Here is a 13,525-nt window from a genome sequence, read left to right as displayed (position 1 = left end):
AACCCAGATGCAACAGACCACAAAGACTATAGTCTCAGGGTATGCACAGATCTAAACAGTGGAGTGCTCCCACCTCAAAAACAGGGAGTTGTAAGCCACCCCTTATGGAAAAAGTTTACAATGACTTGTCCTTCATCCTTCCCAGCCATGCCCAAGTACTTGCACCCCCTAGGAGGAAAACTCACCCTGCATGCAAAAAACTGGGAATACATTACCCAAGACCGATGGGTCTTAAACAGTGTATCCCAGGGATGCAGATTCCACTTCCACTCACTGCCAACGCCAAACAGATTGCCAGACCTTCCTCCAAACCAGTGGGCAGAGGTCCAAAAACAAGTACTTTCTCTTCTCAGTATCAGGGCTATTCAACCTGTTCCAGCAGAGCAAGGGGGACAGGGTTTCTACTCCAGACTGTTTCTGGTGCCCAGAAAAGAGAACTCTTGGCATCCTATTCTGGATCTGTGAATTCTCAACACCTTCCTGGTGGTACCAAAGTTCAAAATGCTTACACTACAACAGCTGCTTCCTATGCTAGCCAAGGACTTGTGGCTGATCACCCTAGACTTAAAAGATGCTTATCTGCACATCCCCATAGGGGAATCTTGCAGGAAATGTCCGTTTCAGGGCAGGCTCCATGCACTATCAGTTCTCTGCACTTCCCTTTGGCTTATCTACTGGGCCCATGGTATTCACAAAGTGCCTGGCTCCAGCCATTGCATACTGCAGGCAGAGAAACATTCAAATTTACCCATACTTGGACGATTGCCTGATTCAGGTAGACTGTCAGGAATTGCTAATTCAGCACCTGACATTTGTAAAGAGACTCCCATCTTCTCTGGGGTATACCATCAACAAAAAGAAATCACATCTGGTACCCAGCCAAAAAATTGTATTCCTGGGAGCAAGCTTGAACACAACTTCCCAGATGGCATCCCTCACTCAAGAAAAGCAGGTTTATTTGACAATTTACTTCAAACTAATGGCCACCCAAACCCAGCTATCTGCAAGAAAAATACTGCAAGCCCTAGGTTTCATGGCCTCATGCATTCTCCTAATTCCATATGCAAGACTGCATATGAGGAAACTTCAGTGGTTCTTAAAAAGTCTCTGGTGTCAACATTCTCAGGACCTGGAAACAGTGATTCCTATCATTCCTTGCCTAAGGACAGAGTCCCTTTGGTAGGCAGAGGCCTGCAACCACAACAAGGGACTCCCTTTCACTCAACCCCCTGCTGCCCAAACCCTGACAAACAGATGCATCGGACTATGCATGGGGGGGCTCACATGGCAGGCAAATGCATTCACAAATGGAGCCCAGGACAAATGCACCTGCATATCAATAAAAAAGAAATGTTAGCTGTACAGAATGCACTGACAACCTTCAAATACACAGACTGCACTGACAACCTTCAAATACACAGACAACACCACAGTCATGTGGTACATAAACAAGCAGGGGACTCATTCCTACCCACTCTGCAGGTTAGCCTTGGCTCTGTGGAACACAGCCTTGAGCAACCAAATGCCTCTGCAAGCTCAATTTCTGCCAGGCAAACAAAATTCACTGACAGATGACTTGAGCAGAAATTTAATGAACCCACACGAGTGGAAACTGGAACCCAACTCATTCAAGCTTCTAATCCACAGGTGGGGGATACCAGAGGTGAGCATCTTCGCTTCCCCCCAAAACCATCAGTTGAGCAAAATTTTCACCAGAACTCCCCACAGCCAAGCTTGGAAAGTGGATGCTGTATCCTTTACATGGGAAAACCTCTCAATCAATGCCTTTCCCCCTCTGCCCCTCCTCTCAAAAGTACTACTCAAGATCAAACAGGACAAGCCAAGGACAATCCTTATTGCACCAGACTGGCCACGCCAGCACTGGTACCCACTTTTACGCAGTCTGACAACAGTGCCACCCTAGCACCTGCATCAGCTGCATCTGCTGTACCAGCAGGAGGGCCAGATTTTGCATCCTCCATTGCAAAACCTGAACCTAGCAGCCTGGCTTATTCCCTGAATACATCACCAGCAACCCTCAGAAAACAGGTGCTGGATATCATCCTTGAGGCCAGGAGGCCTATTACTAGGGAATCCTATTCAGAAAAGCGGAAAAGATACTGTTCTTGGAGCCAGTCTCAGGGAAAGGACACAGCCATGCGCACCTTACATCAAATCCTAGTTTATCTAGCAGAGCTGCTCCACAAAGGCCTATCCTTCTCCTCAATTAGAATTCATGCCTCTGCCATCTTAGCTCATTACAACACTGAGCCACCCCTCTTCTCTTACCCTGTGGTCAAACAGTTCCTGAGAGAAGCTAACATTTTAAGACCGTTGAGGAGAGCTCCCACTCCTGCCTGGGACCTTAACTTTGTACTAGAGAAGATCACGCTTCCCCCTTTTGAGCCTGTGGCTGCAGCTGAGTTAAAATTCCTCTCTTGGAAAACCGCCTTACTTCTAACCATCACTTCAGCAAGAAGAGTGTCTGAGTTACAGGCCCTTATGGCTGTGGAACCCTTCATTATCTTCCATGCGGACAGGGTTTCCCTCAGGATTAACCCATCATTTATGCCCAAGGTGGTATCCAGCGTGGCTTTAAACCAGTCCATCCATTTGCCAACCTTTTTTTTCCTAATCCTCAGAATAAAGGGGAAAGATCCTGCACTCCTTGGACATGCACAGACAGCTTAGTTTCTACCTTGACAGGACTAAACCTTTCAGAAAATCTGACCAGCTGCTAGTCAGCTTTGCTACAGGGGCAGAGGGCAATGCCATTTCAAAGCAAACCATCTCCAAATGGATAGCACACTGCATCCATTTCTGCTACAAGCACCATGGAAAACATACCCCACAGGGGATCAGAACCATTCCACTAGGGCTACCTCAACATCTACAGCATTTCTCAGGGGAGTCCCTACCAGGGACACCCTGGAAGCTGCAACCTTCACCAAGCATTACTACTTGCCTATATTTTCTAAATCCAGAGCTGGATTTGCTACAGCAGTCTTACAAAGCCTGCTAGCCAGCCCTAATACTTCTTGACTTCCTCCACCCTTCCTCAGCTTTGGGAATCAACCTAAGTGTGATGACTGCAACAGTGAAACATGAAGAACATAGTACAGTTGTGTACACTTACCATAAATGTAGATGTTCGAGTGTATTCACTGTTGCAGTCCTGATTACCCTCCTTCCAGCCCCGTAACTTTTCTATACTTTCTACCTATCCTCTCTTTTGGCCATATCTTATGGCAATGGTACTTACTTTTTACTGGAGGTGTTCCACACCATGAAATTGCTTTCTATTTTGCGGGCTCTTGACATCTAGGGCAAGAAAAACTGATGTAATGGCGTCTGCTGCATGTTTTATACCCCCTGATGATCTGATGTCATGGAAGAGGCGACAGCATCCCTCGCAGAAATCCCAAGACTCTGTTGTTCGGGCCGACTGAGGGCTATCTGCAGCCAGATAACCCAAGTGTGATGACTGCAGCAGTGAATAAGTGTACACAACTGTACTTTTTTTTATCAAGCTTACAAATACAATATACATCACCACAAATGTCAGCCTGTTAATTGGTGGCCTTTTTATTGACTTTACAAGAACCTTTGAAACTGGAACTACCCCCTTCTTTATCAACTAAGCGAGCTAAACTTTGGGGGTCAGTACCATTCAGTGGCCTAAAACTTGCTTTGAAAGCAACCTTCCATGTTCTCTTTTAACTCACTCTGACAGTGTAATCCTAAATACTGGTATTCCACAATGCTTCATATTGGCTGCCCTGCTCTTTTCTATTTTTATTAACAACTTAACACATGACTTTTCAGACCTTAAATGTATGCTGAAGACTTTCTCCTCGTAGACTCCAGTACTATTGCTAGCAATCTCCAAACTAATCTGCAGTCCTTTTTTCATAAACTTTGTAGCTGTTCGTACAAGAATAAGCACCTTATAAACCTTACAAATCTTTAATGACATGGTGTTTACAAACTCCCAAGAGCTACAACACCTCTCTCCTTTAATTTTAAAGGACAATACAGGAAACAATTCCATGTCACTAAGCACACATAAGATAAGTTTAATGTATGATCCCACCCTTTCTTTCAGTAAGCAAACAAAGTGGTTGCTAGAACCTTGACTCAGCTACAATTATTCTGAGATTACCCACCTTCCTTTGAGAGTTCACCCAACTTCCTTCTCCTTTACCACATCATGCCTTAGAAATGTTCTCATACTGATATTTGAATACGGCCTTCCACTACTAACATTTCACTCAACCATTAACACACAAAAATTTCAGTTAACTGAAAACAAAATGTGCAGATTCATCCTACTTACAAGTGCTGAAACTCTCTCTCTACCTAAAGGAATGAGAATGTCTGCCATTAAACTGCAGAGCAACACTTACTGCTCAGTTGTCTAAAGTAATCAAACAGGTCTACTCTCAACCCCTCAAATCTAAGCTACTCATCAGAGATAAAAGTACACCTTAGAGAAAATCATAAAGAAGTAATAGCCCTGATCAGAGCCCACTTTAAAATGTATATTGGTGAAAAAGCACTCACAAACTTAGACCCCATAAATTGGAGCTATTTTCCTTCAGGTGTCAAAAACCAACAAATGCAATTTAAACAAACATCTATATGTTGACTGCTCCTGCACATTTCCATGGCAGTGGTTAACTCTGCATAACTTAGCCTTGCTTCTCCATTTACTGTACTTACTACCCTTGTATTTAACATGAATTTTGTTTTTTTTATATTGCATATTATGAAGAGCTAGTTTATTCATCCCCCAACTATCCCCTTGTCTGGCTGCATGTGACAGAGTTAAGAGCTTTGAAGGCTGGTAAGAGTAGATACAACTTAACTACAGATGAGAGGAAGTTGTTTAATCTCTTGAGCAATAACTGATTTATAAGGATTATGAAATCAAACAAAGGGGGTGGTGGGGTGTTGGACAGTTTTATCTACTCGCAGAAAATGTTACAATATCACAACAATGGTGACTGTGTATTAGTGTGAACAATAATGAGATAAATATAGCCTGTCATGGTCCAAGTCTTTGGTTGGAGGACACTAGTCTTTGGTTGGAAGACACTATTACAAGTTATGGCTTGATCGTTTCAGTTTTGATTTTTTGAAGGTTGATAATCCAGTTGCGCCAAACATCTTTGGTATTCCTAAAGTCCATAAGGCGGTGAATGATCTTCCACTTCAACCAGTTGTGGCTGCAGCTAGTTTGAAGATTGAACCTTTGGGTAATTTGTGGGCATCACTTTGAAATCCTTCTTTGCCAATAAACCACATGTCCTTAAGAATGCATGCCATTTTTTAGATGTGTTGCATCCAAACTGTGTTTAATAAAAATCTTCTTTTCTTGGTTATTGACATTAAAGACTGTTTTTAGTTGGCTATCTCTTATCAAGAGGGGCTGCAGTGGTTCAGTAAAGCTTTAATTAGTGGTCCTAACTTAACCCAAAAGGCAGTAAAACTAGTTGTGGAAGCAATGGTACTAATTCAAACAGTTTTATGTTTTTTTTTTTTTTTTTTAAATCAGAGTAATTTAAGCAATTTTTTGGAGTAGGAATGGGGGCCTCGGCACCCCCAGTCTTTGCTAACGTTGGGTTATGGTGGTGGGAGAAAATTTGTTTTATCCCCTTTTGCAATTTACACAAAAGATATTTGAGATTTTTGGTTGACATTTTTATTTTATGATCTGGTAATGGTGAGCAGGTAGATGAATTGTTAAAGTACATTAACAGTACAACTTATTTATTGGTATTTAAGAGTCAGTACGACAAAAATGAAATCAACTTTTTCTACGTGACCATTGGTAAGCATGTCACTGAAGAGAGGTTTACCTTATCAGTTTACAGGAAAGAAAAGTATTCAAACAGTTTATTACATTATAAAACCATCACCCACCCTGGCAAAAGAGAAGTGTGGTTAAAAGCCAATTTACTAGGACGTTATGCCTTACTACTGATGACAGTTGGTTTCATAATTAGACCAGGCTTTTGAACAAGATGTTTTTTGATAAATAGTATCCTACAGAGGTGGTTGAAAGTTTATAGAATGAGGTGGTTAGAGGTGGGTCCAGGTTTTTTTAGACCAGTGTTGAATCATGGTATTGGTATTACAAGAATTGCGGGTAGTGAAGCAGTACCTTCCCAGGAAAGTGAGCAGGTCAGCGCTGGGAATTTGAAGTACAACAATGGGATTATATTATTAAATGCTCAACCTCTTTTTTTCTCCCTATTTACTGTACCTGCTACAAGTAGACAACATTACAGCATTTAAAATATTTTAAATTGACTGTTTCTGTCCACTAGAACAGTGCCTTACTGTACTGTGGTGGTTTCACTTTCAAAGAACTTTTGTCCCACCCTGGAAAAGCTTGTTGCAGTCTCCAATTCACTGATATCAAGACCACTGAATAAAAGTAGTTTTCTGGGCATTTCCCTCCCGAAACTGACATCACCACTACCATTCTAAAAACCCACCCGTGCTGTGATGTCACAGCTTCCTGTTCCTTCCACTACCCATACAGAAAGTAAAGGCTAGAACAAGGAAACCGTGCACGAGTCATGTCTCCTGCTGTGAGCTGTTAATCACAGCAGGTAACAGCTCAAATTACCCTTAGCATTTTGACAGCTAGGGAAGTTGTGTAAACGGGGATGGGAGATGAATCAGAGTAGTACAATTCAGGCTTCACAAAAGACTGCAGTTTACCCATTCTAAAAAGAAGCAGCAGCAAAAAGCAATTTGAAAGTTTGATCTGTGGCATTTGCACGGTTTGTGTTTTAAGTAGTCAATGAACGGCATGAAATGTTACTTAAAACTGACTGAAAGACAGCAGTGTATGCATGTAAAATCAATGCAGTGACTGGAGCTTTAGGAAGAAAGAGGCTTGAGTGATGTATTTTTTTTTTTTTTTTTTTTTTTTTTTACAGACAAGCACTGCACTGTGGGATACCTAGAGGCAGACTAAACAATCAGAATTATTTCAAGATGCCAGACCCCATGTTGTCAGCCTCAGAAATTGTGTATAAAAATATTTAAAACCTGTAAATAGTCCGAGTGGTGTTAAAATGTAGGAAACACCAAACCATGATGAAATAAACATGTTTTTGAGGCTGTGGATACGGTTTTCCATTAAATAACTTTACTAAAGCATTGCTATGCAGTTTCAGTAATGCTCCAGAGGAAGTTAAATTAATATTAGAGAGGAAATGAAATAACTACATTTCTACACAGGGTTTTTCCAATGATGGTTTATAAATTAGGAACAAAGTTTAAAAGGATTTTTGAAAAAGTAGGTCACTGTAAAAAAACTGACCCATGTTCAGTGGATATAAAAAGTGTACACACCCCTGTTAAAATGCCAGGTTTTTGTGATATAAAAAAATGAGACCACAATAAACCATTTCAAAACTTTTCCCACCTTTAATGTGACCTGTAGCCTGTACAATTCATTTGAAGAAAAAAAAAACTGTTAGGGGAAAAATCTAAAAAATAAAAAAATGTACAATATGCTGGTTGCATAAGTGTGCACACCCTCAAACTAATACTTTGTTGAAGCACCTTTTGATTTAATTACAGCATTCAGTCTTCTTGGGTACACACCTGCCATCAATTAGAGATTGATTAACCCTAAATAAAGTTCAGCTGTCCTAGTAGGATTTTCTTGACATTTACTCAGTTGCCTGCTACAGCAAATACCATGGTTCGCAGAGAGCTTGCATCAAAGGGATGTCATTGTTGAAAGGTATCACTCAGAAGAAGGATAGAAAAAAATGTTCACAGCATTGGATATACCATGGAACACAGTGAAGACAGTCATCAAAAAGTGGAGAAAATATGGAACAACAGTGACGTTGCAAAGAACTGGACGTCCCTCCATAATTGAAAAGACAGGACGAAAACTGGTCAAGGGGGCTGCCCAAGAGACCTACAGAAACACTGAAGGAGCTGGAGGAATTTCTGGCAAGTACTGGCTGTGTACTACATGCGACAACAATCTCTTTTATTCTCTGTGTCTGGAGTATGGGGTAGGGTTGCAAGAATTAAGCCTTTTCTTATACAGAAAAACATCCAGGCCCGGGTAAAAATTTGCAAAATAATACATAAAGTCTCCCAAAAGCATGTGGGAAAATGTGTTATGGTGTGATGAGACCAAGTTTTAATTTTTTTTGGCCACAATTCCAAAAGGTATGTTTGGCGCAAAAATAACACTTTGCATCACCAAAAGAACACCATCCCCACGGTGAAGCATGGTGGTTGCAGTATCATGCTTTGGGGTTGCTTTTCTTCAGCTGGAACTGGGGCTTTAGTCAAGGTGGAGGGAATTATGAACAGTTCTAAATACCACTCACTTTCGGCCCAAAACCTTCAGGCATCTGCTAGAAAGCTGAAGAGTAAGAGGAATTTCACCTTTCATCATGACAATGCCCTCAAGCATACATTCAAAACAACAAAAGAATGGCTTCAACAGAAGAAAATTAAAGTTTTGGTATGGCCCAGACCTAAGTCCAATAGAAAATCTGTGGGGTGACCTGAAGAGGACTGTGCACAAGAGATGCTGTAGCAATCTGACAGATTTGGAGCACTTTTGCAGGTAAGAGTGGTCAAATATTGCCAAGGCAAGAAGTGCCATGCTGATAGAATCCTACCCTAGAAAACTGAATGCTGTTCAAAAGGTGCTTCAGCAAAGTATTAGGTTAAGGGTGTGCACACTTATGCAACCAGCTTATTGTACTTTTTTTATATATATTTTTTCCCCTAACAGATTTATTTGTTTTTCAGTTGAATTGTACATGTTATAGGTCACATTAAAGGTGGGAAAATTTTGAAATTATTTATTGTGTTGTTTTTTTATTTCACAAAAATCTGGAATTTTAACAGGGGTGTGTACACTTTTTATATCTACTGTATCTGCAAAATGTATTTTTAAATGCGAGGCATGTGCCCAGTATAGATTTATAAGCAAAGGTGTGAATTTCATGATAGGAAAATTTTCCAAGCCTGTTTATCCTAATGGGAAGTACAACTGTAACACAAAGTGGGGGGGGGGGGTGATTTTTCTTGCACAGTGTATTTCATGCTTGGCTTTTTATGTTGGAAAAAAGCTCTGAAAACACAGAAATAGCATGTTTGCGCTATAAAGGAGGATCCCAATAATGTTTTTATTTAAGCAATCTGGGAAATGGCACGATTAAAAAAAAATATTGGTGTGTTAGAAAAGATTACATACTTTGACAGGGGGTAGTTGGTCAATATATGTGGAAAAGAGGGAATTGTACTGGCAAGTGTTACTGAACTCTACAAATCCCCCTGCTATTTATGACTGACTTTCGATTAGTATTCTGCTCCTGTTGAAAAGAATGCATATTTAGTAGTGTTTTTACTTGTATGTTACACAGTGTACGTTAATATGTAGGGGTGTAATCATTTTTTTGTGTGTAACTTCATGTGAGTTTGTTTATTTTCTGTAGTGTTTATTTTGTTCACATAGACCTGGTAATGTTTAATTGGTGGATAATGAATGTTTTTAATTTTTTTGTCACTAGATGGCAGGAGGAGTTCTGAATCTGATGAAGTTCACATACAGCAGTGAATGAAAGCACTTATTCCTTATTAAAAATTTTGCTATTTCCAGGCACCTAGAAGTGTTTTGTTTTTCTTTTATTTTGTATTAATGCATGCATTTATCCTGATGTTCGTGTTTCGCTGTTGCAGTCATTGCACTTGGGTTATCCTGCTGGCAGGCGACCCACAGTCGGCCCGAGTTCCAAAGTCTTGGTCCGGCGTCGGTTGCTGTCATTTCTTCCCGGACGTCAGTGCGCCAGGGGTCTAAAAGTTGCAACCGACGCCATTTTCTTCAGTCTTTCTTGCCGCGCGGTGCCCAAAGCAAAAGCAGTAGGCAAGTGCCGGTCAGCCGACTCCTGAGATTTTCAAAATTGAATTTCAGAACCAAAGTCTTCAATAAAGCTAAGTACCCCGTTGAGGAAACTTTTTCTTGCTCCAGACCGATGTCAGTAAAAGTTAATTGTATTTCTTGTGGGAAGCAAATACCTCATAAGGACTTTCACTTTTACTGTATTCCTTGCCTAGGCCCTGATCACAACGTTACTAGTTGTCTTTGTGCTAGATTCAACAAACGAACTATTAAACGTCGGTTTGATTTTGCTCTCCATTACTTTGGCCGAAGGTTTAATTACATGATGCCATCAGAACAACCAACGACTGCAATTTATAAAAATACGCAAAGACAAAGGAAAGGACAGCCATCAGAGGTCCAAAACCGACGACAAAGCCTCTTCTAGGCCAGTCGCCGGTTCTCAGTGAGGCGCTTTCGCAGCCCCCGACACCCGCTACCTCAGATCCACAGGCTGTAACCGAAAGCCACGTGGAGACACCGAGGCCTGTGAAAACTCAAGGTATTGGGCCTACGGAAACATTTCCCTCAGATGGGTCCGGAGCCGCTGAGCAGGCATCAGCTTCTGAGGGTGTTTTCAGACCTTCACAGCTTACAATAAAGCGCACTACAGCAGCAAAGGCAAAGTCAAAAACACCATTAAAGATAAGGAAACAAGTACAGCATTCTCCAGAACAGTCATCCATGCCAAAGAAACAGATGCTTAAAATGGCCGAAGACCTAATTACCTTAATCAGGGGTTCCCATCACCCCCTGACAAAAGGCCTAGGCAGGATACTGATTGACTCCTCTGACCTGGTTTCCATTTTGTCTGATTCCTCTTCTGATCAGGGATATTCTCTACCTTCCTTTGAGGACTGTGATGCAGAAGAATTCATGCCTTCTGCCTCTCCACCCAAGGATTATTCTTTTGGGGAAACTCTGCACACCATGAGGGAGCATTTCCATTGGAAGAGCCAGGATTATTCTGAATCCAAGAAAAGGCTCAGAGACTTCCATTTACTGCCTCAGCACAGGCCCCTGGCTATCCCCCCTGTGCTTGACATTGTTGATTGTTTTTTCTGAATCCAGTCTATCTCCTGATTCTTTACCCCCTGCACCAGCCAAGTCAGATAGGTACTACAGAGTCCCTGACTCTCATAAATTTCTTTACAAAAACCCCGCTGCAGACCCTGAAACTATTTCCCAGGGTCCTAAAGAGGTTAAGGCTTCTACTGCTAAAACCCCTGTCCCCTCGGATAGGGATTCAAGTGCTCTGGACAGATGGGGGGGGGGGGTTTACACTTCGGCTACTTTAGCTGTGAGAGCTTTTAACTGTCAGTTTCACATGATTAAATACCAACAGTACCTCATGTCTTTGTTAAAGCAGAAAATGGTTTCAAATACAGTAGGTTCTGACAGTAAAGAAATGCAGGATTTATTGCATGCAGTTGAACAAGTGGGAAAGCATACTCTGCAATGTGGTTTTGATTCATTGGAGGCTTCTTGTAGAGCCGCTGTTACAGGCTCTGTTATTCGAAGGCATGCTTGGTTGAACGGACGAAATTTACCTGATCCTGTTAAAGTAAAATTATTGGATGCTCCTTTACAGCATGATACTTTGGTGTTAAGGCAGAAGGAGGTGTTAAAGAAAATGGAGGATAAAGCAAAATCAATGCAGACAGTGAAAGATTTCTTACAGGTTCAACCACCTAGATTTAGCAGAAACTGGCCTTCAAAAAATTGGTCCTTTCCAGTGTCAGACAGGCCACAAAGAGGCAGATACAGACGCCCAAGAGGCAGATCACAGCCCCAAGGCTCCTACAGACCTAAGCAATGGGGGGCTTCCGCTCCCAAAGGAGGGGAAGACAAATCACAACCTATAGGAAACAGTCCCAATGACTTCCCTCTGCAAATGCCAAGCACTTACCTATTGACAGCACCCCTAGGGGGGAAGCTAGCACTTTTCTCAAAAAAGTCACATGATCACCCAGGACCAATGGGTGCTGAATATTGTATCTCAGGGTTACAGGTTCCACTTCCACACACTTCCAAAACTAAAAGGTATGCCAGACCTGCCACAAAACCAATGGGCAGAGGCACAAAAACAGATTGCTGCTCTTACAGACATGGGAGCTATTCAAAAAGTTCCACAGCAAGAACAGGGACAAGGATTTAACTCAAGACTTTTCTTAGTACCCAGAAAGGACAAAGCCTGGAGACCAATACTGGACCTGTCAATCCTAAATACTTTCCTGGATGTTCCAAAATTCAAAATGTTAACACTACAGCAACTTCTGCCCATGCTGGGCAAGAAGGCTTGGCTAGTTACTTTGGATCTCAAGGAGGCATACCTGCATGTCCCAATCAGACAATCTTGCAGAAGATACCTCAGATTCATAGCAGGCTCAATGCATTGCCAATTCTCTGTACTGCCCTTTGGCTTATCTACTGCGCCCAGGGTCTTCACAAAATGCCTGGCACCAGTAATTGCATTTTGCAGACAAAGAGGAATTCAGATATATACCTACTTGGACAACTGCCTTATTCAAGCAGAGAGCAAGGACATTCTTCTAAAGCATCTGGCGTTTGTAAAAAGATTGCTAATTTGCCTAGGGTACACAGTAAACGAAAAGAAATCCAAACTAGTGCCCTCTCGAGAGATGATATTCCTGGCTGCAAGCTTAAATACCACTGCCCAGATGGCTTATCTCACGCCAGACAAACAAAGGGAACTGACTCATTACTTTCAAATGATGGCAACAAAAACCCAGCTCCCTGCAAGAAAACTTCTGCAGGCCCTGGGCTTCATGGCATCCTGCATTCTACTAATTCTATATGCAAAACTGCATATGAGGAAACTACAATGGGTACCTAAAAAGTGTTTGGGCTCAGCATTGTCACAGTCTGGTGACGGTCATAACCTTAATTCCCTGCCTACAACAGAAGTTTCGATGGTGGGCCCAGGCCTGTCACCACAACAAGGGACAGCCTTTCACTCTACCCACAGCCAGGCAGACAGTAACAACAGATGCATCAGATTATTCCTGGGGGAGCACATATGGCAGGAAAATGTATTCAGGGCAAGTGGACAAAGGAACAAATGCATCTTCATATCAATCAAAAAGAGATGCTAGCTGTACAAAATGCCCTGACAGCTTTCAAGGACTTGATACATCCAGGACAACTATTAATAAAAACGGACAATACCACAGTTATGTGGTACATAAACAAACGGGGGGGTGGGGGCACTCATTCTTACCCCCTATGCAGACGAGCCATGACTTTGTGGAACACAGCACTGACCTACCAAGTATATCTGCAGGCACAATTCCTGCCAGGAACAAAAAACACACTGGCAGACGAACTAAGCAGAAATCTCATGGATCCTCACGAATGGATGCTCAATCCACAAGTATTCAACATGATGATAAGCAAATGGGGACGCCCAGACATAGATCTCTTTGCCTTCCCTCTCAATTACCAAATATGGAAATTTTGCACAAGGACTTATCACCCTCAAGCATGAAAAGTGGATGCTCTTTCATTCAGCTGGAAGGGCCCGACAGTCTATGCCTTCCCTCTGATGCCGCTTCTCACCAAAGTGTT

The 13,525-nt window shown here is 42.0% G+C and overlaps 1 protein-coding gene across 1 annotated transcript in view; it reads left to right on the top strand.

Moving 5' to 3' along the window:
* The window catches only part of LOC122801558 (SUN domain-containing protein 2-like), a 500,184-nt gene that overhangs the window by 115,539 nt on the left and 371,120 nt on the right, over window positions 1-13,525 (top strand). The window lies entirely within an intron of this gene.

This window comes from Protopterus annectens, chromosome 1.part0 (genome assembly GCF_019279795.1).
Source record: "Protopterus annectens isolate FY-2018-M chromosome 1.part0, PAN1.0, whole genome shotgun sequence".
Lineage (NCBI taxonomy): Eukaryota > Metazoa > Chordata > Ceratodontiformes > Protopteridae > Protopterus > Protopterus annectens.
The sequence above is the reverse complement of the archived record's forward strand: the minus strand, read 5'-3'. Positions and strand labels throughout refer to the sequence as shown.